The sequence below is a fragment of the Bombina bombina genome, chromosome 4 (assembly GCF_027579735.1).
Source record: "Bombina bombina isolate aBomBom1 chromosome 4, aBomBom1.pri, whole genome shotgun sequence".
NCBI classification, from domain to species: Eukaryota; Metazoa; Chordata; class Amphibia; order Anura; family Bombinatoridae; genus Bombina; species Bombina bombina.
This window is the reverse complement of record NC_069502.1, coordinates 751516892-751540649: the sequence shown is the minus strand read 5'-3', so window position 1 is coordinate 751540649 and position 23758 is coordinate 751516892. Positions and strand designations below refer to the sequence as shown.

General features: G+C 41.4%; 1 long non-coding RNA gene across 1 annotated transcript in view; it reads right to left on the bottom strand.

Annotated features, from left to right (window-relative positions):
* Window positions 1–857: 857 nt before the first annotated feature.
* Window positions 858–23758, bottom strand: part of LOC128655585 (uncharacterized) — a 48595-nt gene continuing 25694 nt past the window's right edge. The window contains exons 2-3 of the long non-coding RNA XR_008401854.1: window positions 13365–13437; window positions 858–959 (exon numbers count right to left, since the gene is read on the bottom strand). This is a non-coding gene — a long non-coding RNA (uncharacterized LOC128655585). The remainder of the gene's footprint in view (window positions 960–13364; window positions 13438–23758) is intronic.

Sequence of the window (23758 nt, the reverse complement as noted above, 5' to 3'; positions counted from 1 at the left end):
AAAAAATAGTAAAACAAAAAAATTCTATCCAATGGTGCATAATATCTTGTCTGACTGATTAAAAGCTCAAGTAAGAACGTTTTAAAAGTATTGATAAACATATTTCATGTACCTCTCTCTATTTATGAGTGCCACCATTTTGAAACCTAGGTTATACTGCAGGTATCTGAAGGAGAGTTTCTGCACATGTTCAAACACATTAGCACTGGAATGAAGTGATAGATTTTAACATGGCGGCACTCATGACAAGAGGGAGGCGGGGAATAACATCAATACTATACTTGTAAATTGTATTTAGTGTTCAATGGCCCTTTAAGCAGTGTGAATAATTAAATGGGGAGATTAAAAAGGGAGCCTGGTGAAGTTTTTCTGTGCACAATAAAAGACCAGCTCTCTAGGTTAGTGAACGGTCAATATGAAAAGTCAAGAAAGTTCTCATTTCCCTTTTTTTACCAGTTCTGAATTTAAGCTTTAATTTCTAAAAATGAGTCAAGACATGAAACACCTTGAGATTTTAATATCAAATGATTATTTCTTTTGCCCATTTTCTGTAATTTAACTTTAGGTTTTTCCAATTCCTAAGACTGGAAGCGCACATGGCAGACTGTACAAGCCTAGCGCTGCCACATATCTGTTATAATCAGAAGATCGCATTTTTCAACAAAATGGCAGTAGCTACTCCAGTAATAAATCCTGGTTTGTTTTTCTAAATGCAAGTGATGGGTGGTGGAGTTTGGCTATTGGAAAACAATTACAGCTAATAAGATGTCAATACATTCAAACAAAATGTCACATTACAGAAATTGACTGCAGGATTGCAGAAGGCTCTAGTAATTATATTGGTGTTTTATGCATTGTTACTTACTTAAATTTAAAAGTGTCTCCTAATTCAGTTGAATCCCCAGGTGTGATTTCAAAGATTCCAGAAAATGGATAGGGATGACCGCCATAAGCAAACTCTTAAAAACAAACAAACAAAAGAAATACATTCTTAGATGGATGTTAAACAGTGTTTCATCGTTCTAAAAAAGCACTAAGCTGTGTCTCATAGTTAATATAAATAATTGCAAGAAGTATTCATCTATTTAAATTGAATGCACCTTTTATATTTTTTTTTTTACATTTGTGCAGTATCTCTCACAGCTTAACAAGGAAGGGGCGGGCCTTTGCAGGAAGGCTTTATTTAACCTGATGTCATAAAACTTCTAGGCTGGTTACTATTAAATTACAGTAGATTTGTACAATAAAACAAATGCATGACAAAAAGACGGTGCAATAGCACTTAGTCTGAACTTTAGAGTAGTAGATTATTTTCTGACATATTTCAAAGTTATGTCTATTTCCACTCTCACTACATCATGTGACAGCCATCAGTCAATCACAAAGGCATATACTTAGTTTGAATTTTTGCACATGCTCAGTAGGAGCTGGTGACTCAAAAAGTGTAAAAATAAAGAGAATGTGCACGTTTTGGAAGTAAATTGGAAAGTTGTTTAAAATTGCATGATCTATCAGATGATAATGAATTCCCTATGGCCTCCAGGTAGAGGGGGGGGGGGGGGGGGATTTTGGCCCTTGGGACCTATTGAAACAAAACCTGAGTGTTTGCAGTAGGTAGTGCCTTATGCCAAATAATTAGAATTATTGATGAGAAGAGGGGCAGGAAAAGTGAAGCATATTGGGCACACTTTTTGGGGCCAAAACCAGTACTATATTGATTGTGTGGTGTGTCGTGTGTTCATTAAAACTTAACTTTTATATCAATTATAATAAAAAAGGAGTGGAAGTTTCCACCAGTAAGTATTATCTAATACTTACTGGTGGAAACTTCCACTCCTTTTTTATTATAATTGATATAAAAGTTAAGTTTTAATGAACACACGACACACCACACAATCAATATAGTACTGGTTTTGGCCCCAAAAAGTGTGCCCAATATGCTTCACTTTTCCTGTCCCTCTTTTGATCTATCAGATGTCCGCTCCCATATCAAACTGGGGACAGGGTTACACTGAGAATTTCTAAGAGTTTATTATGAAAGTAACTAGTAAATTGTTTGCTGTTTTTACACAATCTGTTTCTTTTTAGGTTTACTTTGATTTAGCATTTTTTTTTTACTGAAGGATCACCGTTTAATATCCCTTTAACCATACGTTGCATTTACTGAATGAACAACAATATGCATTTATTAATGATTAAACTATGTGGAGTTTGCAAAACAAGCACTGTGTTGGGAAAAAATAAATAAATCAGATTTTATAAATCATTCCAGTGTGTGCATACATAAAAATCAAACAAAAACAAATTATTCTTACATGATAATTTCCTTTACTTCTGATGGAAAGAGTCCACAGCTGCATTCATTACTTTTGGGAAATAAGAACCTGGCCACCAGGAGGAGGCAAAGACACCCCAGCCAAAGGCTTAAATACTCATCCCACTCCCCTCATCCCCCAGTCATTCTGCCGAGGAACAAGGAACAGTAGAAGAAATAGAGTGAAAAGGTGCCAGAAGAATATAAGGACGCCCAGCAAAAAAATTACGGGTGGGGAGCTGTGAACTCTTTCCATCAGAAGAAAAGGAAATTATCAGGTAAGAATAATTTATGTTTTCTTCTTAAATGGAAAGAGTCCACAGCTGCATTCATTAATTTTTGGAAAACAATACCCAAGCTATTGAGGACACAATGCCAAGACGGGAGGGTAAAATAGGCGGCTCAAACTGAGGGCACCAGGCATGAACCTCAACCCAATAAAATCCCGCTTCGTTGAAGCCAAGAATTTGAAAAAAACCCAGTGACACTGACTCGCAGTTAGTCCAGAGCCAAACAAGAGCCTGCGAACGGACTCAACTAAGCCAACAGTCCTCCAAGAGACACCGTTGGCCCAACAGACAGTCCCCCACCAACCACCCCTCAGATGAAGGGGATTTGAGCTGGTTTCCCCAAGGGGACAAGGCAAAGGAGAACTGAGGAAACCAAAAGGTTCCCTTAATACGAAAAAGAACACCTCCAAGTGTGGGCCCAGCTCACAGAGACCTAAATGGACCCAAACAGAGGAGGCCACGCCAATACTAAGCGAAACCTGGGATAATACTGGACGCGGAGACAGAAAAGACGATTCCCCAACATCCTGCAAGCATGGATGCAACTGAAGAGGCAAAGTCCTCCCTGCGCCCGTCCATAGAATATCAAAGTATTCGACCCTGAAAGTGTGCAATAGAACCAGGCGAAAACCCGAAGTTTAATAACACAGAGTCCATAACAGGACGACACAGAAGGAGCTTGCAAAGGAAGAAGAAGCAGTCAACAAGAAACCGACCTCACAAAAAACAGTCCCTCAACAGAGGGCACTCTCCAGGCAACCTAAGCCGCCGAACCTACTCTCAGGCCCCTAAAAAGGGGAACACAAGCCTCCATCAAGGCCTCCCGAGAAGGAGAGTATACCTTCAGAACCCGAAGGAAGAGTAAACCCTCTCCTGTGAAGGAGCAAGGAGAAATCATCTCCCAGCAGAATGAGCCATCAGACTAGACTCAACAAGCTCACACATCCAAGGGAGACTGCTACCCTTAGACCGCTCGGACATTCTGACCTGCAGACCCATACCCAGCTGGGCCAACCCAGCCACAGGGATCCAGTACAGGGGAACAAAGAATCCCAAAACGGATACAGGAACAAGCGTAAAGATGGTACAGCCATCCCTCCAGAGTACTAGTACAACCTGACTGACAACAGACAAGGCTATAGACCCAAGGATCTATCAAAACAAGGCCGCACAATCTGACTTGGAGCCGGTAAGGCCACAGGCGGAACCACTTCCACCCTATACTTCCTGACTCAGAGAAAGTCTAAAAAAAAAACAAAAAAAAAAAAAAACTCCCATCTCCATAGGAAGGAGCATATCCCCTAAGAAAAAGGGAAGAGACCGGAAGGACAACAACTGTCCTCAAGGCCCAAAGCCACCGGCTAAGTAGGAAGAAAAATCCCCCACACAATTGTCCTAGAAAAAGGACCTCCTTACAAGTCGCACGCCAAACAGAGGCACAGCCAACCCATTCACCTGCAGAGCAGAGAATCCACGGGTACACTGGCAAATAGACCGGGGAAATGCAACCCTAAGGTGCACCAGAAATTGGAAATCCAACTCCAGCAGCTGGGTATGAACCCACACCCTTGAGGCGCAAGCCATCCAGGTAATCCCTAGATGACATGGGATACTCAGTCGTAAAGAGTAATAAAGACTCTGAAAACCAGGCCAACCCTGACATGGTCAGGAAGATGGAGCAAGGACATAGCCCAAGTAACACCCCGACCAGCCCTGAGATCCAGAAAAAAAAAAAAAAAAAAAAAAAAAAAAAAACTGGGTCAGGAAAAAAAGGAGCGAAGCCCCAGAAGCGGAAGTCTCAGGGAGAACCTAATAGTTCAGGCAACCACACCCTGGAACTAATCACCCAAACTAGCCAAAAAGCCAGACAAAAAAGGAATGGATGCATATCCAGAGAATCCAGATAGCGAGGAGAACTCTAAAGCCCCGACCAAAGGAAGGAACCAGACGTAGCCAAAGTTCAATGCTCAAGGGGGCAAGGCTAGAAGTCAAATAAAAAAAAAAAAAAAACTTCAAGCCTCAGGACAATAGAAGGGATACATCGAGGTCCACAAAAACCTACTAGCAGGGCTAGTGTCCCCATCACCTCCACACAGGCAGAGGACACAGGGAAGAGAAAAGTGCTAAGCCTTCCCAGCTCCAGGGAACCCCGAGCTAAACAAAGTCCCCACAAGGTTCAACCATCATCCGGAACGCAGATCCCTAAAAGGAGATCTAACTCACCCGGAGACAATAGAAGACCCAAAGGTCTCATAACTCAAAGAGTAAGAGCTGCATCTAGATACACTATAAACAGCTTACGAGCACACCTTCAAGGTGCCAAGAGCTGCAACTGGTTTCAAACTGCAAACCTACAGCATGCTAGACAGCTATCCATACAAGCTGTTGGATCAAGCTCAAAAGGACAAATCCAGAGCCCTAAAACAGAAGGCCAAACCACTCAAACTGCGGTAGTGAGGCGCTAAGCCCTCTAACCCTCCACCGCATGGGGAGGAAACTCTAGGTGCTGATGATATCAGATGTAAGAGAGTGACACAGCGGAAACTCCCCTGATCCGGTCATCTATGACTGAAACAATCCTTCCCGCCTCACGGACCCACAAGTCCTCATGAATGCTTAGTTGAACATGTAAATAAATGATAACCGTGCACTTGGTGCTTCTACCGAACCAGCTGAGCAGAACAGCGCCACGTGCCTGAACAGTCACAAGACAGAACGAACCCAACAGGTCCAGCCTGCACTCAGGGTCCTAACCGCCAAGCTGCATAAATCTTCCCTCAGAGGGGAAGAAGGAAAACAGGCATTGTTAACACAAGACTAACATGTCCAAAACAACTTCCGAAGTAATAAAGAGTATCGATCCCAGAAGGTTCCCAAAGGAAACACAAAAATAAAAGAGACATCCTATTGGATATAAATAAAATATAAAGGTAATCCAAAGGTTAAGGCCAAAAAAAGGACACAGACCTACCCTTAGGACCAGCCAAACAGAGCCCTATCCTCCAAAACTGGGAAAGAACTCAAACTGAATACAATAGAAGATTAACTCATCCCCACATCCCTAACGAGTCATACCATTTGGATTATCAGACTGAAAATTCCCATATGTGAGAACTATAGGGTCATCCAGTAACTCAAACGGATGTCTGAGCAATACGCAAAGGCGTGCAATCCGGTAACGAAAGGCACAACACTCCGGAACAGAACCCTCAGGATACTGCAGATGCCCACCCCAGGGCGGAATACCCGGGACAACAGGGCACGAGCACATACTCAAAGAAATGTCTGGACTCTGCAGACAGTATCTGAAAGCGAAAACCTGCTGCAAGCTCCAGGGGGGGGGGGGCGGACCATAAACTGGGTTACCCACATGTGTAGGAGGAAGAATCAGTAGGGAACTCCCCAGGACCCCCAAAGGCGGGTGGCTCAGCAGACCCCTGATTCCCAGAGCCCGAGGAACCGGGTGCTCTCATATGGCATATGGAACAAGACTGGTTGACAGGAGTCAACGAGGCGAAACCGGATTTGTCACCGGACACAGAATCTGAATCCTATATCATAATCACCTCGGTATCAGACTCCTCTGAAACGAGCACTGTCTCAGTATCAGAAACCCCCATAACTATAAGAGGATATAGTAAAATGGACTATAAACAGTAATAAAAACAAAAACCGCACCTGACACCACCAATGACTGGGGCACTAACCACCTCCTATGACCAGACCCCTGCAGACTAGAATATCTCAGTCGCCACACGGTCGGGAATGCAGAAATGGAACAGAGCATAACCACGCCCGGACACAGGGTACACCGTACAGTCCAAAAAAGCGCGCCCAGCCAAAAGGCCGCGTCACATCCAGAGGCCTCAAAAGTTCCAACCACGAGCCCATAAGCCTCACACATAAGCAGGTTGAATCACAAACATGATTATAAACCCCCCTGTCCAATAACCCCCCTCAGGAGATATTAACCCTCGATTCCAAGATCTAACAGAGACTCACTGAGACCATTATGTTACAAGTTAAACCCACAAGGTGATAGCCTCACGGGAAACATTCATGTTACAGTACATTGAATAAAGTAAAAATGAAACGATCTTACCGGAATCAACGCCGTGGAACAGGAACACGGCCTTTCAAGTGTGACGGATAGTAGCATCGCCTCCGCCATGGACTTGAGAGAAGAAAGTAGGCAGCGGAGCGAAGTTAGACAACGCTGAATGCTTGAGGAGCTGTTAACATGAGTCAGGATGGTTTCACAGAAAGAAACTTCCTGCATCTCCGGACTTTCATCCATGAGACTGACAGGACTACTTAAAACTCCTGTCCCATGCGAAGAGTACTACCCTCCATAAAAGAGACAAAAACAAAAATTTAAAATTCTGACATGTCTCTGCCAACCTCCTGGGACCAAAGGCAAAGAATGACTGGGCGAGTGGGACGAGTATTTAAGCCTTTGGCTGGGGTGTCTTTGCCTCCTCCTGGTGGCCAGGTTCTTATTTCCCAAAAGTAATGAATGCAGCTGTGGACTCTTTCCATATAAGAAGCAAACTAGAAGTAGATCTAAACACTACATATTCATCCTAGGATTAAAACAGAATTTATGCTTACCTGATAAATTACTTTCTCCAACGGTGTGTCCGGTCCACGGCGTCATCCTTACTTGTGGGATATTCTCTTCCCCAACAGGAAATGGCAAAGAGTCCCAGCAAAGCTGGTCACATGATCCCTCCTAGGCACCGCCCACCCCAGTCATTCGACCGACGGACAGGAGGAAATATATATAGGAGAAACCATATGATACCGTGGTGACTGTAGTTAGAGAAAATAATTCATCAGACCTGATTAAAAAACCAGGGCGGGCCGTGGACCGGACACACCGTTGGAGAAAATAATTTATCAGGTAAGCATAAATTCTGTTTTCTCCAACATTGGTGTGTCCGGTCCACGGCGTCATCCTTACTTGTGGGAACCAATACCAAAGCTTTAGGACACAGATGAAGGGAGGGAGCAAATCAGGTCACCTAAATGGAAGGCACCACGGCTTGCAAAACCTTTCTCCCAAAAATAGCCTCCGAAGAAGCAAAAGTATCAAATTTGTAAAATTTGGCAAAAGTGTGCAGTGAAGACCAAGTCGCTGCCTTACATATCTGGTCAACAGAAGCCTCGTTCTTGAAGGCCCACGTGGAAGCCACAGCCCTAGTGGAGTGAGCTGTGATTCTTTCAGGAGGCTGCCGTCCGGCAGTCTCATAAGCCAATCGGATAATGCTTTTAAGCCAAAAGGAAAGAGAGGTAGAAGTCGCTTTTTGACCTCTCCTTTTACCAGAATAAACAACAAACAAGGAAGATGTTTGTCTGAAATCTTTAGTAGCCTCTAAATAGAATTTTAGAGCACGGACTACGTCCAAATTGTGTAACAAACGTTCCTTCTTTGAAACTGGATTCGGACACAAAGAAGGTACAACTATCTCCTGGTTAATATTTTTGTTGGAAACAACTTTCGGAAGAAAACCAGGCTTAGTACGCAAAACCACCTTATCTGCATGGAACACCAGATAGGGCGGAGAACACTGCAGAGCAGATAACTCTGAAACTCTTCTAGCAGAAGAAATTGCAACCAAAAACAAAACTTTCCAAGATAATAACTTAATATCTACGGAATGTAAGGGTTCAAACGGAACCCCTTGAAGAACTGAAATAACTAGATTTAGACTCCAGGGAGGAGTCAAAGGTCTGTAAACAGGCTTGATCCTAACCAGAGCCTGAACAAATGCTTGAACATCTGGCACAGCTGCCAGTCTTTTGTGAAGTAAAACAGATAAAGCAGAGATCTGTCCCTTCAGAGAACTTGCAGATAATCCTTTCTCCAAACCTTCTTGTAGAAAGGATAGAATCTTAGGAATTTTTATCTTGTTCCATGGGAATCCTTTAGATTCACACCAACAGATATATTTTTTCCATATTTTATGGTAAATTATTCTAGTTACAGGCTTTCTAGCCTGAATCAGAGTATCTATTACAGAATCTGAAAACCCACGCTTTGATAAAATCAAGCATTCAATCTCCAAGCCGTCAGTTGGAGGGAAACCAGATTCGGATGTTCGAATGGACCCTGAACAAGAAGGTCCTGTCTCAAAGGTAGCTTCCATGGTGGAGCCGATGGTATGCAGACCTGGTGAATATGTCAAGTCCTGTGTGGCCACGCAGGAGCTATCAAGATCACCGAGGCCCTCTCCTGATTGATCCTGGCTACCAGCCTGGGGATGAGAGGAAACTGTGGGAATATATAAGCTAGGTTGAAGGTCCAAGGTGCTACTAGTGCATCTACTAGGGTCGCCTTGGGATCCCTGGATCTGGACCCGTAGCAAGGAACCTTGAAGTTCTGACGAGACGCCATCAGATCCATGTCTGGAATGCCCCATAATTGAGTTATTTGGGCAAAGATTTCCAGATGGAGTTCCCACTCCCCCGGATGGAATGTCTGACGACTCAGAAAATCCGCTTCCCAATTTTCCACTCCTGGGATGTGGATCGCAGACAAGTGGCAGGAGTGATCCTCCGCCCATTGAATTATCTTGTTCACTTCTTTCATCGCCAGGAAAGTCCTTGTTCCCCCCTGATGATTGATATATGCAACGGTCGTCATGTTGTCTGACTGAAACCTTATGAATTTGGCCTTTGCTAGTTGAGGCCAAGCTCTGAGAGCATTGAATATCGCTCTCAGTTCCAGAATGTTTATCGGGAGAAGAGACTCTTCCCGAGACCATAGACCCTGAGCTTTCAGGGATTCCCAGACCGCGCCCCAGCCCACTAGGCTGGCGTCGGTCGTGACAATGACCCACTCTGGTCTGCGGAAGCTCATTCCCTGTGACAGATTGTCCAGGGTCAGCCACCAACGGAGTGAATCTATGGTCTTTTGATCTACTTGAATCATCGGAGACAAGTCTGTATAATCCCCATTCCACTGTCTGAGCATGCACAGTTGTAATGGTCTTAGATGAATTTGTGCAAAAGGAACTATGTCCATTGTTGCAACCATCAATCCTATTACTTCCATGCACTGCGCTATGGAAGGACGAGGAACAGAATGAAGTACTTGACAAGAGCTTAGAAGTTTTGATTTTCTGACCTCTGTCAGAAAAATCCTCATTTCTAAGGAATCTATTATTGTTCCCAAGAAGGGAACTCTTGTTGACGGGGACAGAGAACTTTTTTCTTTGTTCACCTTCCATCCATGAGATCTGAGAAAGGCTAGGACGATGTCTGTATGAGCCTTTGCTTTTGACAGGGACGACGCTTGAATCAGGATGTCGTCCAAGTAAGGTACTACTGCAATGCCCCTTTGTCTTAGAACCGCTAGAAGGGACCCTAGTACCTTTGTGAAAATCCTTGGAGCAGTGGCTAATCCAAATGGAAGTGCCACAAACTGGTAATGCTTGTCCAGAAAAGCGAACCTTAGGAACTGATGATGTTCCTTGTGGATAGGAATATGTAGGTACGCATCCTTTAAATCCACGGTAGTCATATATTGATTTTCCTGGATAGTAGGTAGGATCGTTCGAATAGTTTCCATTTTGAACGATGGTACCCTGAGAAATTTGTTTAGGATCTTTAGATCCAAAATTGGTCTGAATGTTCCCTCTTTTTTGGGAACTATGAACAGATTGGAATAAAATCCCATTCCTTGTTCTCTTATTGGAACTGGATGTATCACTCCCATCTTTAACAGGTCTTCTACACAATGTAAGAATGCCTGTCTCTTTATTTGGTTTGAAGATAATTGAAACCTGTGGAACCTTCCCCTTGGGGGTAGTTCCTTGAATTCCAGGAGATAACCTTGAGAAACTATTTCTAGCGCCCAAGGATCCTGAACATCTCTTGCCCAAGCCTGAGCAAAGAGAGAAAGTCTGCCCCCCACTAGATCCGGTCCCGGATCGGGGGCTATCCCTTCATGCTGTTTTGGTAGCAGTGGTAGGCTTCTTGGCCTGCTTACCCTTGTTCCAGCCTTGCATTGGTTTCCAGGCTGGTTTGGGTTGTGAAGTATTACCCTCTTGCTTAGAGGATACAGAATTAGAGACTGGTCCGTTTCTGCGAAAGGGACGAAAATTAGGCTTATTATTAGCCTTAAAAGACCTATCCTGTGGGAGGGCGTGGCCCTTTCCCCCAGTGATGTCTGAAATAATCTCTTTCAAATCAGGTCCAAATAATGTTTTACCTTTGAAAGGAATGTTAAGCAATTTTGTCTTGGAAGACACATCCGCTGACCAAGACTTTAGCCAAAGCACTCTGCGCGCCACGACAGCAAACCCTTAATTTTTCGCCGCTAATCTAGCTAATTGCAAAGCGGCATCTAAAACAAAAGAGTTAGCCAATTTAAGTGCTTGAACTCTGTCCATAACCTCCTCATACGAAGATTCTTTACTGAGCGATTTTTCTAGTTCCTCGAACCAGAAACACGCTGCCGTAGTGACAGGAACAATGCATGAAATTGGTTGTAGAAGGTAACCTTGCTGTACAAAAATCTTTTTAAGCAAACCCTCTAATTTCTTATCCATAGGATCTTTGAAAGCACAACTATCTTCGATAGGAATAGTAGTGCGTTTGTTTAGAGTAGAAACCGCCCCCTCGACCTTGGGGACTGTCTGCCATAAGTCCTTTCTGGGGTCGACTATAGGAAATAATTTCTTAAATATAGGGGGGGGAACAAAAGGTATGCCGGGCCTTTCCCACTCTTTATTTACTATGTCTGCCACCCGCTTGGGTATAGGAAAAGCGTCGGGGGGCACCGGAACCTCTAGGAACTTGTCCATCTTACATAATTTCTCTGGAATGACCAAATTGTCACAATCATCCAGAGTAGATAACACCTCCTTAAGCAGTGCGCGGAGATGTTCTAATTTAAATTTAAATGTCACAACATCAGGTTCAGCTTGATGAGAAATTTTTCCTGAATCTGAAATTTCTCCATCAGACAAAACCTCCCTCATGGCCCCTTGAGATTGGTGTGAGGGTATGTCAGAACAGTTATCAGCGTCCTCTTGCTCTTCAGTGTTTAAAACAGAGCAATCGCGCTTTCTCTGATAAGTAGGCATTTTGGATAAAAGATTTGCTATGGAGTTATCCATTACAGCCGTTAATTGTTGCATGGTAATAAGTATTGGCGCACTTGATGTACTAGGGACCTCCTGTGTGGGCATAACTGGTGTAGACACAGTAGGGGATGATGTAGTATCATGTTTACTCCCCTCATTTGAGGAATCATCTTGGGCAATATTATCTGTTGCATTACTGTCCTTACTTTGTTTGGACACTATGGCACAATTATCACATAAATTTAAATGGGGAGACACATTGGCTTTCATACATATAGAACATAGCTTATCTGATGGTACAGACATGTTAAACAGGCTTAAACTTGTCAACAAAGCACAAAAAACGTTTTAAAATAAAACCGTTACTGTCACTTTAAATTTCAAACTGAAAACACTATTACTGAATATGTGAAAAAGTATGAAGAAATTGTTCAAAATTCACCAAAATTTCACCACAGTGTCTTAAAGCATTAAAAGTATTGCACACCAAATTTCAGAGCTTTAACCCTTAAATTAACGGAACCGGAGCAGTTTTTACATTTAACCCCTATACAGTCCCAGAATGAGGCTCTGTCTATAACTAGAAAGGCCCCCATCTGAAAAAGGTGTCCAACACAGTGCCTGCCGTTTTTCTAAACGTTCCCCAAGATAATACCAATAATTAGTTAGAATCTGCATAATATGCCTAGTAAAGCAATTGTTTTAGCCCAGAAAAATGTCTACCAGTTTTTAAGCCCTTTTTGAAGCCCTTTATTCTTTTATGTTTAACTAAGAAAATGGCTTACCGGTCCCCATGAGGGGAAATGACAGCCTTCCAGCATTACATGGTCTTGTTAGAAATATGGCTAGTCATACCTTAAGCAGAAAAGTCTGCTAACTGTTTCCCCCAACTGAAGTTACTTCATCTCAACAGTCCTGTGTGGAAACAGCAATCGATTTTAGTTACTGTCTGCTAAAATCATCTTCCTCTTACAAACAGAAATCTTCATCCTTTTCTGTTTCAGAGTAAATAGTACATACCAGCACTATTTTAAAATAACAAACACTTGATAGAAGAATAAAACTACATTTAAACACCAAAAAACTCTTAACCATCTCCGTGGAGATGTTGCCTGTGCAACGGCAAAGAGAATGACTGGGGTGGGCGGAGCCTAGGAGGGATCATGTGACCAGCTTTGCTGGGACTCTTTGCCATTTCCTGTTGGGGAAGAGAATATCCCACAAGTAAGGATGACGCCGTGGACCGGACACACCAATGTTGGAGAAACTAAAATTTTTTCTTAAGTGATTCAGACAGAGCATACCATTTTTAAAAAGTTTCCAATTTACTTTTATTATCAAATTTGCTTCGTTCCCATAATATTCTGTGTTGAAGAAATACCTAGGTAGGCACCTGCATGGCAGGAAATAGTGCTGTCCTGTAATGCTTTTACAAATGGATATCATTCTTGCAAAATAGCTGCCATATATGGCTCCAGATATGGGCAGGCTCTTAAGCATACATCCCTGCTTTTCGACAAAAGATACCAAGAGAACAAAGAAATGATACTAGAAGTAAATTAGAGAAAGTGGTTTAAAATTGGATACTCTATTTGAATCATGAAAGAAAATGTTGGGTTCCATATCCCTTTAACTTTATTTTTAGCTATTGATAAGCAGCATACATACCTCTACCATATACCTGAATGCCAGAATGGAAGACTCCAATTCCAAGGGATGACGTATACTCATTGATCCAATACTAGAAAAAAAAAAAAAAAAAAAAAAATGTACAGAAGAAGTTCAGAAAACTTGCAAAAATATTTTCATAGGAAAATTGCCTTTTTACATTGTTTTCCCCCCCAACCAAATAACCCAAACATTATGGTTTAATGTGCTACATTTTGCTGCTATGTTCAAAAACCTGGATAACAGCATTATTTGGCTTTTTTTGCCCTCTTTTTTTATTTAAAAATGGATATTAAACAGTATGAGATTAACATAAAATGTTTAAAGGGACAGTCAAGTAAAAAAAACAAAAAAAAAAAAAACACACCTCATGATTCAAATAGGGCATGTCATTTTTAAACAACTTTCCAATTTACTTTTATCACCAAATTTACTTTGTTCTCTTGGTATGCTTAGTTGAAAGCTAAACCTAGGAGGTTCATATGCTAATTTCTTAGACCTTGAAGGTCGCCTCTAATCTAAATGCATGTTGATAGTTTTTCACCACTAGAGGGCATTAGTTCATGTGTTTCATATAGATAACATTGAGCTCATGCACATGAATTTACCATGGAGACAGCTTTGATTGGCTAAAATGCAAGTCTGTCAAAAGAACTGAAATAAGGGGGCAGTCTGCTGAGGCTTAGATATAAGGTAATTAGAGGTAAAACGTGTATTATTATAACTGTTGGTTATGCAAAACTGGGGAATTGGTAATTAAGGGATTATCTATCTTTTAAAACACAAATTCTAGTGTTTACTGTCCCTTTAATTACATGTAGTTAAAGTGAACTTTAATAAATAACTGCCCAGTATATAAAAGTAATCTTTAAAACAGTGGTACGTTAATCCATTAAAGGGGCAGTCTACACCAGAATTTTATGGTTTAAAAAGATAGATGATTGTATTACCCATTCCCTAGTTTTGCATAACACCCACTAGCTGTGAAAACTGTCAAAATGCATTCAGACAAAAGGTCTATTAAAAAAAAAAAAAAAAAAAAAAAAATAGCATATGAGCCTACCTAGGTTTAGGTTTCAACTAAGAATACCAAGTGAACAAAGCAAAATTGGTGCTAAAAGTAAATTGGAAAGTTGTTAAAAATTACATAGCCTATCTGAATCATGAACATTTATTTTGGACTAGACTGTCCTTTTTACATATTGAAAGAAGCTTAATTTTTAAAATAGTTACCAATGAGTTATGGTAAACATCCCGCCGTTCCTCCGCCTGCATCTCATACTGCATTTAGTAGATCAATGACTAATACGGTTTCCTTCAATCGTTGCATACCCCATCTGGCGTTCAGCTAGTGGGGGAAGGAACGATTGGAGGAAGCTGGATTCGGCATCGATCTTCTAAATACATTTATGAGATGAGGGAGGCGGAACGGCGGTTTGTTTACCATAACTGGGTGGTAAATATTTTAAAAATTAAATATCTTTCAAAATGTTAATGAATTAAAGCGCCCCTGTTAATAAATTGCTGCCAGGTATATAAAAGTAATCTTTCAAACTGTACAATCACTTTAAACTTTGCAATATACTTTCATTCTTTATTTTGTTGCCTTTTCCTGTAATACAACTAAAAATATAAAAAGCTATCCAATGGATCGCTCTATAATAGATTATAGAGTTTCAAAGTTCAAAAGATTAGCCATTTAAATCACTTTCAAAAAGAGACATCATACACCTTATTTCAAGACTAGCGAAAAAATGATTATGCTAGGAAAGTGTGCAAAGGTTTTTACTGCACTAACACCTTATTTTCTTCAGTTTTTCAATAGCCAAACTCCCCCACCACTTGCCTTACTTTATGCTGAAATGTGGAGTTTTACGATTTACGTTAATTTATTACTCTTATATTTCACCAAAACAAATTTTTTGGCATTTCAAATTTCCATATACTGAGAGAACTACTCGGAAATAATTTAGAGTAATAAGGCCAGTATACAATTCCCATAATGCCCTTTTCTCTGCAGCTCCTCTAAAGCGGTTAGTGTGATACAATCACTTTCTCTATAGGTTATTAGTATGTATCTTGCTTGCCCATTATTGTTAACGGTATGTATTTTTTTTTTAACCGCCTCTGTTCTAAACTGTGCTAAGATATTTGCATTTCATCTGTTGATTTGCTTATGGGCTGTACCCTTTGTTGCTTCATCTTGTCATAAAAATGTTATTCCTCTAAAATGCATGACTGGTTAAAATTTGTCGTTACGGTTTGCATTATTCTGGTTTGTATCATGGTAAACAGACAAAGAAATGAATAAGAAAAAATACTATCCTCCTGCATTATTTTAAAGGGACACTGAACCCAAATTTTTTCTTCCGTGATTCAGATACAGCATGCAATTTTAAGCAACTTTCTAATTTACTCCTATTATCAAATTATCTTCATTCTCTTGGTATCTTTATTTGAAATGCAAGAAGTTAAGTTTAGATGCCGGCCCATTTTTGGTGAACACACTGTGTTGTTCTTGCTGATTGGTGGATAAAGTCACCCACCAATAAACAAGTGCTTTCCATGGTTCTGAACCAAAAAAATAGCAGATGCCTTTTTCAAATAAAGAAAGCAAGAGAACGAAGAAAAATTAATAGACGTAAATTAGAAAGTTTCTTAAATTTGCATGATCTATCTGAATCACAAAAGAAAAAAAAATCTGGATTATTAAAATCCCCAGAAATTTCTATTTGGTTAGGCCAGGTTTTTATACTAGATATGCAAAAAATCAGTTTACTTTACTCGTCCGCAAAACAAGTAATGTTTGTCCTAAGTTTGTTCATCAACTAAATTAATAATTTGTTTATTCATTTAATGATCACATTTTATATTTCAAAATTTGTTCATTTTCCAAATGAAGAACAAAAAGACATTTTTTTGCACACGAAAGACATTTTTTTCACATCTATTTTATACATCATTTCCTTGAATGTGATGAGCACCCTAGAGACCTTTGGGAAACGTAAAGGACATGGAGAAATGAGAATTTAACATAGGTCAGGAGGTTTTACACTTTTCTTTCACTAGAAAACATAATTTATGCTTACCTGATAAATTCCTTTCTTCTGTTGTGTGATCAGTCCACGGGTCATCATTACTTCTGGGATATAACTCCTCCCCAACAGGAAATGCAAGAGGATTCACCCAGCAGAGCTGCATATAGCTCCTCCCCTCTACGTCAGTCCCAGTCATTCGACCAAGAATCAACGAGAAAGGAGTAACCAAGGGTGAAGTGGTGACTGGAGTATAATTTAAAAGATATTTACCTGCCTTAAAACAGGGCGGGCCGTGGACTGATCACACAACAGAAGAAAGGAATTTATAAGGTAAGCATAAATTATGTTTTCTTCTGTTATGTGTGATCAGTCCACGGGTCATCATTACTTCTGGGATACCAATACCAAAGCAAAAGTACACGGATGACGGGAGGGATAGGCAGGCTCATTATACAGAAGGAACCACTGCCTGAAGAACCTTTCTCCCAAAAATAGCCTCCGAAGAAGCAAAAGTGTCAAATTTGTAAAATTTGGAAAAAGTATGAAGCGAAGACCAAGTTGCAGCCTTGCAAATCTGTTCAACAGAGGCCTCATTCTTAAAGGCCCAAGTGGAAGCCACAGCTCTAGTGGAGTGAGCTGTAATTCTTTCAGGAGGCTGCTGTCCAGCAGTCTCATAGGCTAAACGTATTATGCTACGAAGCCAAAAAGAGAGAGAGGTAGCAGAAGCTTTTTGACCTCTCCTCTGTCCAGAGTAAACGACAAACAAGGAAGAAGTTTGGCGAAAATCTTTAGTTGCCTGCAAGTAGAACTTGAGGGCACGAACTACATCCAGATTGTGTAAAAGACGTTCCTTCTTTGAAGAAGGATTTGGACACAAGGATGGGACAACAATCTCTTGATTGATGTTCCTGTTAGTGACTACCTTAGGTAAAAACCCAGGTTTAGTACGCAGAACTACCTTGTCTGAGTGAAAAATCAGATAAGGGGAATCACAATGTAAGGCTGATAACTCAGAGACTCTTCGAGCCGAGGAAATAGCCATTAAAAACAGAACTTTCCAAGATAACATTTTTATATCAATGGAATGAAGGGGTTCAAACGGAACACCCTGTAAAACGTTAAGAACTAAGTTTAAACTCCATGGTGGAGCAACAGCTTTAAACACAGGCTTGATCCTAGCTAAAGCCTGACAAAAGGACTGGACGTCTGGATTTTCTGACAGACGTCTGTGTAACAAGATGGACAGAGCTGAAATCTGTCCCTTTAATGAACTAGCTGATAAACCCTTTTCTAAACCTTCTTGTAGAAAAGACAATATCCTAGCGATCCTAACCTTACTCCAGGAGTAACCTTTGGATTCGCACCAGTATAGGTATTTCCGCCATATTTTATGGTAAATCCTTCTGGTAACAGGCTTCCTAGCCTGAATCAGGGTATCAATAACCGACTCAGAAAAACCACGTTTTGATAAAATCAAGCGTTCAATTTCCAAGCAGTCAGCTTCAGAGAAGTTAGATTTTGATGTTTGAATGGACCCTGTATCAGAAGGTCCTGTCTTAGAGGTAGAGACCAAGGCGGACAGGATGACATGTCCACTAGATCTGCATACCAAGTCCTGCGTGGCCAAGCAGGTGCTATTAGAATTACTGATGCTCTCTCCTGTTTGATTTTGGCAATCAATCGAGGAAGCAGCGGGAAGGGTGGAAACACATAAGCCATCCTGAAGTTCCAAGGTGCTGTCAAAGCATCTATCAGAACTGCTCCCGGATCCCTGGATCTGGACCCGTAGCGAGGAAGTTTGGCGTTCTGGCGAGACGCCATGAGATCTATCTCTGGTTTGCCCCAACGTCGAAGTATTTGGGCAAAGACCTCCGGATGAAGTTCCCACTCCCCCGGATGAAGAGTCTGGCGACTCAAGAAATCCGCCTCCCAGTTCTCCACTCCCGGGATGTGGATTGCTGACAGGTGGCAAGAGTGAGACTCTGCCCAGCGAATTATCTTTGATACTTCCATCATTGCTAGGGAGCTTCTTGTCCCTCCCTGATGGTTGATGTAAGCTACAGTCGTGATGTTGTCCGACTGAAACCTGATGAACCCCCGAGTTATTAACTGGGGCCAAGCCAGAAGGGCATTGAGAACTGCTCTCAATTCCAGAATGTTTATTGGAAGGAGACTCTCCTCCTGATTCCATAGTCCCTGAGCCTTCAGAGAATTCCAGACAGCGCCCCAACCTAGTAGGCTGGCGTCTGTTGTTACAATTGTCCAGTCTGGCCTGCTGAATGGCATCCCCCTGGACAGGTGTGGCCGATAAAGCCACCATAGAAGAGAATTTCTGGTCTCTTGATTCAGATTCAGAGTAGGGGACAAATCTGAGTAATCCCCATTCCACTGACTTAGCATGCATAATTGCAGTGGTCTGAGGTGTAGGCGTGCAAAAGGTACTATGTCCATTGCCGCTACCATTAAGCCGATCACCTCCATGCATTGAGCTACTGACGGGTGTTGAATGGAATGAAGGACACGGCATGCATTTTGAAGCTTTGTTAACCTGTCTTCTGTCAGGTAAATCTTCATTTCTACAGAATCTATAAGAGTCCCCAAGAATGGAACTCTTGTGAGAGGAAAAAGAGAACTCTTCTTTTCGTTCACTTTCCATCCATGCGACCTTAGAAATGCCAGAACTAACTCTGTATGAGACTTGGCAGTTTGAAAGCTTGAAGCTTGTATTAGAATGTCGTCTAGGTACGGAGCTACCGAAATCCCTCGCGGTCTTAGTACCGCTAGAAGGGCACCCAGAACCTTTGTGAAGATTCTTGGAGCCGTAGCCAATCCGAATGGAAGAGCTACAAACTGGTAGTGCCTGTCTAAGAAGGCAAACCTTAGATACCGGTGATGATCTTTGTGGATCGGTATGTGAAGGTAAGCATCCTTTAAATCCACTGTGGTCATGTACTGACCCTCTTGGATCATGGGTAAGATTGTCCGAATAGTTTCCATTTTGAACGATGGAACTCTTAGGAATTTGTTTAGAGTCTTTAAATCTAAGATTGGCCTGAAAGTTCCCTCTTTTTTGGGAACCACAAACAGGTTTGAGTAGAACCCTTGTCCTTGTTCCGACCACGGAACCGGATGGATCACTCCCATTGTTAACAGATCTTGTACGCAGCGTAGAAACGCTTCTTTCTTTATCTGGTTTGTTGACAACCTTGACAGATGAAATCTCCCTCTTGGGGGAGATAATTTGAAGTCTAGAAGGTATCCCTGAGATATGATCTCTAGTGCCCAGGGATCCTGAACATCTCTTGCCCAGGCCTGGGCGAAGAGAGAGAGTCTGCCCCCTACTAGATCCGGTCCCGGATCGGGGGCTCTCGGTTCATGCTGTCTTTGGGGCAGCAGCAGGTTTCCTGGCCTGCTTGCTTTTGTTCCAGGACTGGTTAGGCTTCCAGCCTTGCCTGTAACGAGCAACAGCTCCTTCCTGTTTTGGTGCAGTGGAGGTTGATGCTGCTCCTGTTTTGAAATTCCGAAAGGGACGAAAATTAGACTGTCTAGCCTTAGCTTTGGCCTTGTCTTGAGGTAGGGCGTGGCCCTTACCTCCCGTAATGTCAGCGATAATTTCTTTCAAAACGGGCCCGAATAAGGACTGCCCCTTGAAAGGTATATTAAGTAATTTGGACTTAGAAGTAACATCAGCTGACCAGGATTTTAGCCACAGTGCCCTGCGTGCCTGTATGGCGAATCCTGAGTTCTTAGCCGTAAGTTTGGTTAAATGTACTACGGCCTCCGAAATGAAAGAATTAGCTAGTTTAAGGACTCTAAGCCTGTCCGTAATGTCGTCTAGCGTAGAGGAACTAAGGTTCTCTTCAAGCGACTCAATCCAAAATGCTGCCGCAGCCGTAATCGGCGCGATACATGCAAGGGGTTGTAATATAAAACCTTGTTGAACAAACATTTTCTTAAGGTAACCCTCTAATTTTTTATCCATTGGATCTGAGAAAGCACAGCTATCCTCCACCGGGATAGTGGTACGCTTAGCTAAAGTAGAAACTGCTCCCTCCACCTTGGGGACCGTTTGCCATAAGTCCCGAGTGGTGGCGTCTATTGGAAACATCTTTCTAAATATTGGAGGGGGTGAGAACGGCACACCGGGTCTATCCCACTCCTTAGTAACAATTTCAGTTAGTCTCTTAGGTATAGGAAAAACGTCAGTACTCGCCGGTACCGCAAAGTATTTATCCAACCTACACAGTTTCTCTGGTATTGCAACGGTGTTACAATCGTTGAGAGCTGCTAAGACCTCCCCTAGTAGTACACGGAGGTTCTCCAATTTAAATTTAAAATTTGAAATATCTGAGTCCAATCTGTTTGGATCAGAACCGTCACCCACAGAATGAAGCTCTCCGTCCTCATGCTCTGCGAGCTGTGACGCAGTATCAGACATGGCCCTAGCATTGTCAGCGCACTCTGTTCTCACCCCAGAGTGATCACGCTTGCCTCTTAGTTCTGGTAATTTAGACAAAACTTCAGTCATAACAGTAGCCATATCTTGTAATGTTATCTGTAATGGCCGCCCAGATGTACTAGGCGCCAAAATATCACGCACCTCCCGGGCGGGAGATGCAGGTACTGTCGCGTGAGGCGAGTTAGTCGGCATAACTCTCCCCTCGCTGTTTGGTGAAATTTGTTCACATTGTACAGATTGACTTTTATTTAAAGTAGCATCAATACAGTTAGTACATAAATTTCTATTGGGCTCCACCTTGGCATTGGAACAAATGACACAGATATCTTCCTCTGAGTCAGACATGTTTAACACACTAGCAAAAAAACTTACAACTTGGTTATAATCTTTTTTAGCAAAAAAACGCACTGTGCCTCAAAGAGGTACTAACGATTAAATGACAGTTGAAATAATGAACTGAAAAACAGTTATAGCATCAAACTTTAAAACAACACAACTTTTAGTAAAGGTTTGTTCCCATTAGTAAAAAACAACACTAATTAAATTTGTACATAAGAAAACAAAACAACGTTTTTTATTCACAGTCACTATAAGAATTCTCACAGCTCTGCTGAGAGAATTTACCTCCCTTCAAAGAAGTTTGAAGACCCCTGAGATCTGTCAGAGATGAACCGGATCATGCAGGAAATATAAAAGTAGCTGACTGGAATTTTTTGATGCGTAGCAAAGAGCGCCAAAAACGGCCCCTCCCTCTCCCACACAGCAGTGAAGAGAAACGAAACTGTCACAATTAAAGCAAAAAACTGCCAAGTGGAAAATAATGCCCAAATATTTATTCACACAGTACCTCAGCAATGTAAACGATTCTACATTCCAGCAAAAACGTTTAACATGAGAATAGTTATTAAAAGGATTAGTGACCTTTAACACAGTAGTTCCGGTGAAATACCATCCCCAGAATACTGAAGTGTATACATACATGTCATTTTAACGGTATGGCAGGCTTTTCTCATCAATTCCATTCAGAAAATAAAAACTGCCACATACCTCAATGCAGATTCATCTGCCCGCTGTCCCCTGATCTGAAGCCTTTACCTCCCTCAGATGGTCGAGAACAGCAATATGATCTTAACGACTCCGGTTAAAATCATAGTAAAAAATCTCTGTCAGATTCTTCCTCAAACTCTGCCAGAGAAGTAATAACACGCTCCGGTGCTATTTTAAAATAACAAACTTTTGATTGAAGTCATAAAAACTAAGTATAATCACCATAGTCCTCTCACACATCCTATCTAGTCGTTGGGTGCAAGAGAATGACTGGGACTGACGTAGAGGGGAGGAGCTATATGCAGCTCTGCTGGGTGAATCCTCTTGCATTTCCTGTTGGGGAGGAGTTATATCCCAGAAGTAATGATGACCCGTGGACTGATCACACATAACAGAAGAAAGTGAGATTTTTTTTACCCAAAACAACTAAGCAGCCCTGAAAGAGACTAAGGGGTATATTTATTATAGTGCGAGCGGACATGATACAATGTAGTGTATCATGTCCGCTGCACATCGATAAATGCAGACAGCATACACTGTCAGCATTTATCATTGCACCAGCAGTTCACCAGAAATGTTTGTGCAATGCTGCCCCCTGCAGATTTGCGGTCAATCGGCCGCTAGGAGGGGATGTTAATCAACCCAATCGTATCTGATCGGGTTGATTTCTGTCCGCTGCTTCAGAATTTCTGTTTCCGGCGAGCCTGAAGGCTCGCCAGAAACAAGGGACATCAAACTCCATGCGGAGCTTGATGAATCGGCCCCTTAGTCAAAACATCGGACATTTTGTTAGAGAATATTCATTTTGTGCTCTTGAAATAATGCATTAGTTACAACTCGTGTTGGACCAATTGTTATATATTTGCTAAAATAACATTCAATGGAAGTGATGCATTTAAAATTAATTCATACATTCCATGCCCCTTTTAACTTTGTATTAATTTAATGAATGTTCTTTCTAGGATTGTAACGGCTGTCACAACTACGTTTGTTTCAATTAAATGTTGGATTTTAAAGGGACACTAAACCCAAAATTTTTCTCTCATGATTGAAGTAGAGAATACAGTTATAAACAACATTCCAATTTACTTCTATTATCTAATTTTCTTCATTCTATATATATATATCCTTTGTTGAAGAAATTGCAATGCAGATGGATGAGCCAATCACATGAGGCACCTATGAGCAGCAACCAATCAGCAGCTATTGAGCCTTAACTAGATATGCTTTTCAGCAAAGTATATCAAGAGAACGAAGCAAGTTAGTTAATAGAAGTAAATTAGAAAGTTGTTTAAAATTGCATGCTCCTTCTAAATCACAAAAGAAAATTTTTTGGGTTTCATGTCCCTTTAATTTTAAAGCACCTGTCAGAAGAACAATAAAAGTAGACCCTCTTTCTTCCAAAATTATAGTAAGTGTGACAATCAATATTTTTTTTTTTTTTTTTTATCAGTTAGCATATGCCAGGGTTAAAGATAGAAGCAAGAGGAAAATAATATCCCCTTTTCAGGAAACGTTTGTTCAGGAGTTCTGTGTAAAAATGTTGCTTTTTCTTCCCCCACACTCCCTAGAGGGCAAAAAAAATAAAAAAAAAAGCCTAAACCAGCTACTGGATTTGCAGCAGTTGAAGGTTAGAGAATTTACTTTTTGGCCTTCTAGGGAGTGTGGGATAGGTACATTGTATTTTGTAGAATACACATATTTAAAAAACGGGCACAAACCGCAAAAAAATTATTTCAGGATTCAAGAAAAATAGAAGTAAATTAGAAAGCTGCTTAAAATTGGTGGTCCACGAGAAGAAGTTGGTGGTCCTTGACACCATCAAGCAGGAATTAATCTCCTCTGATGGT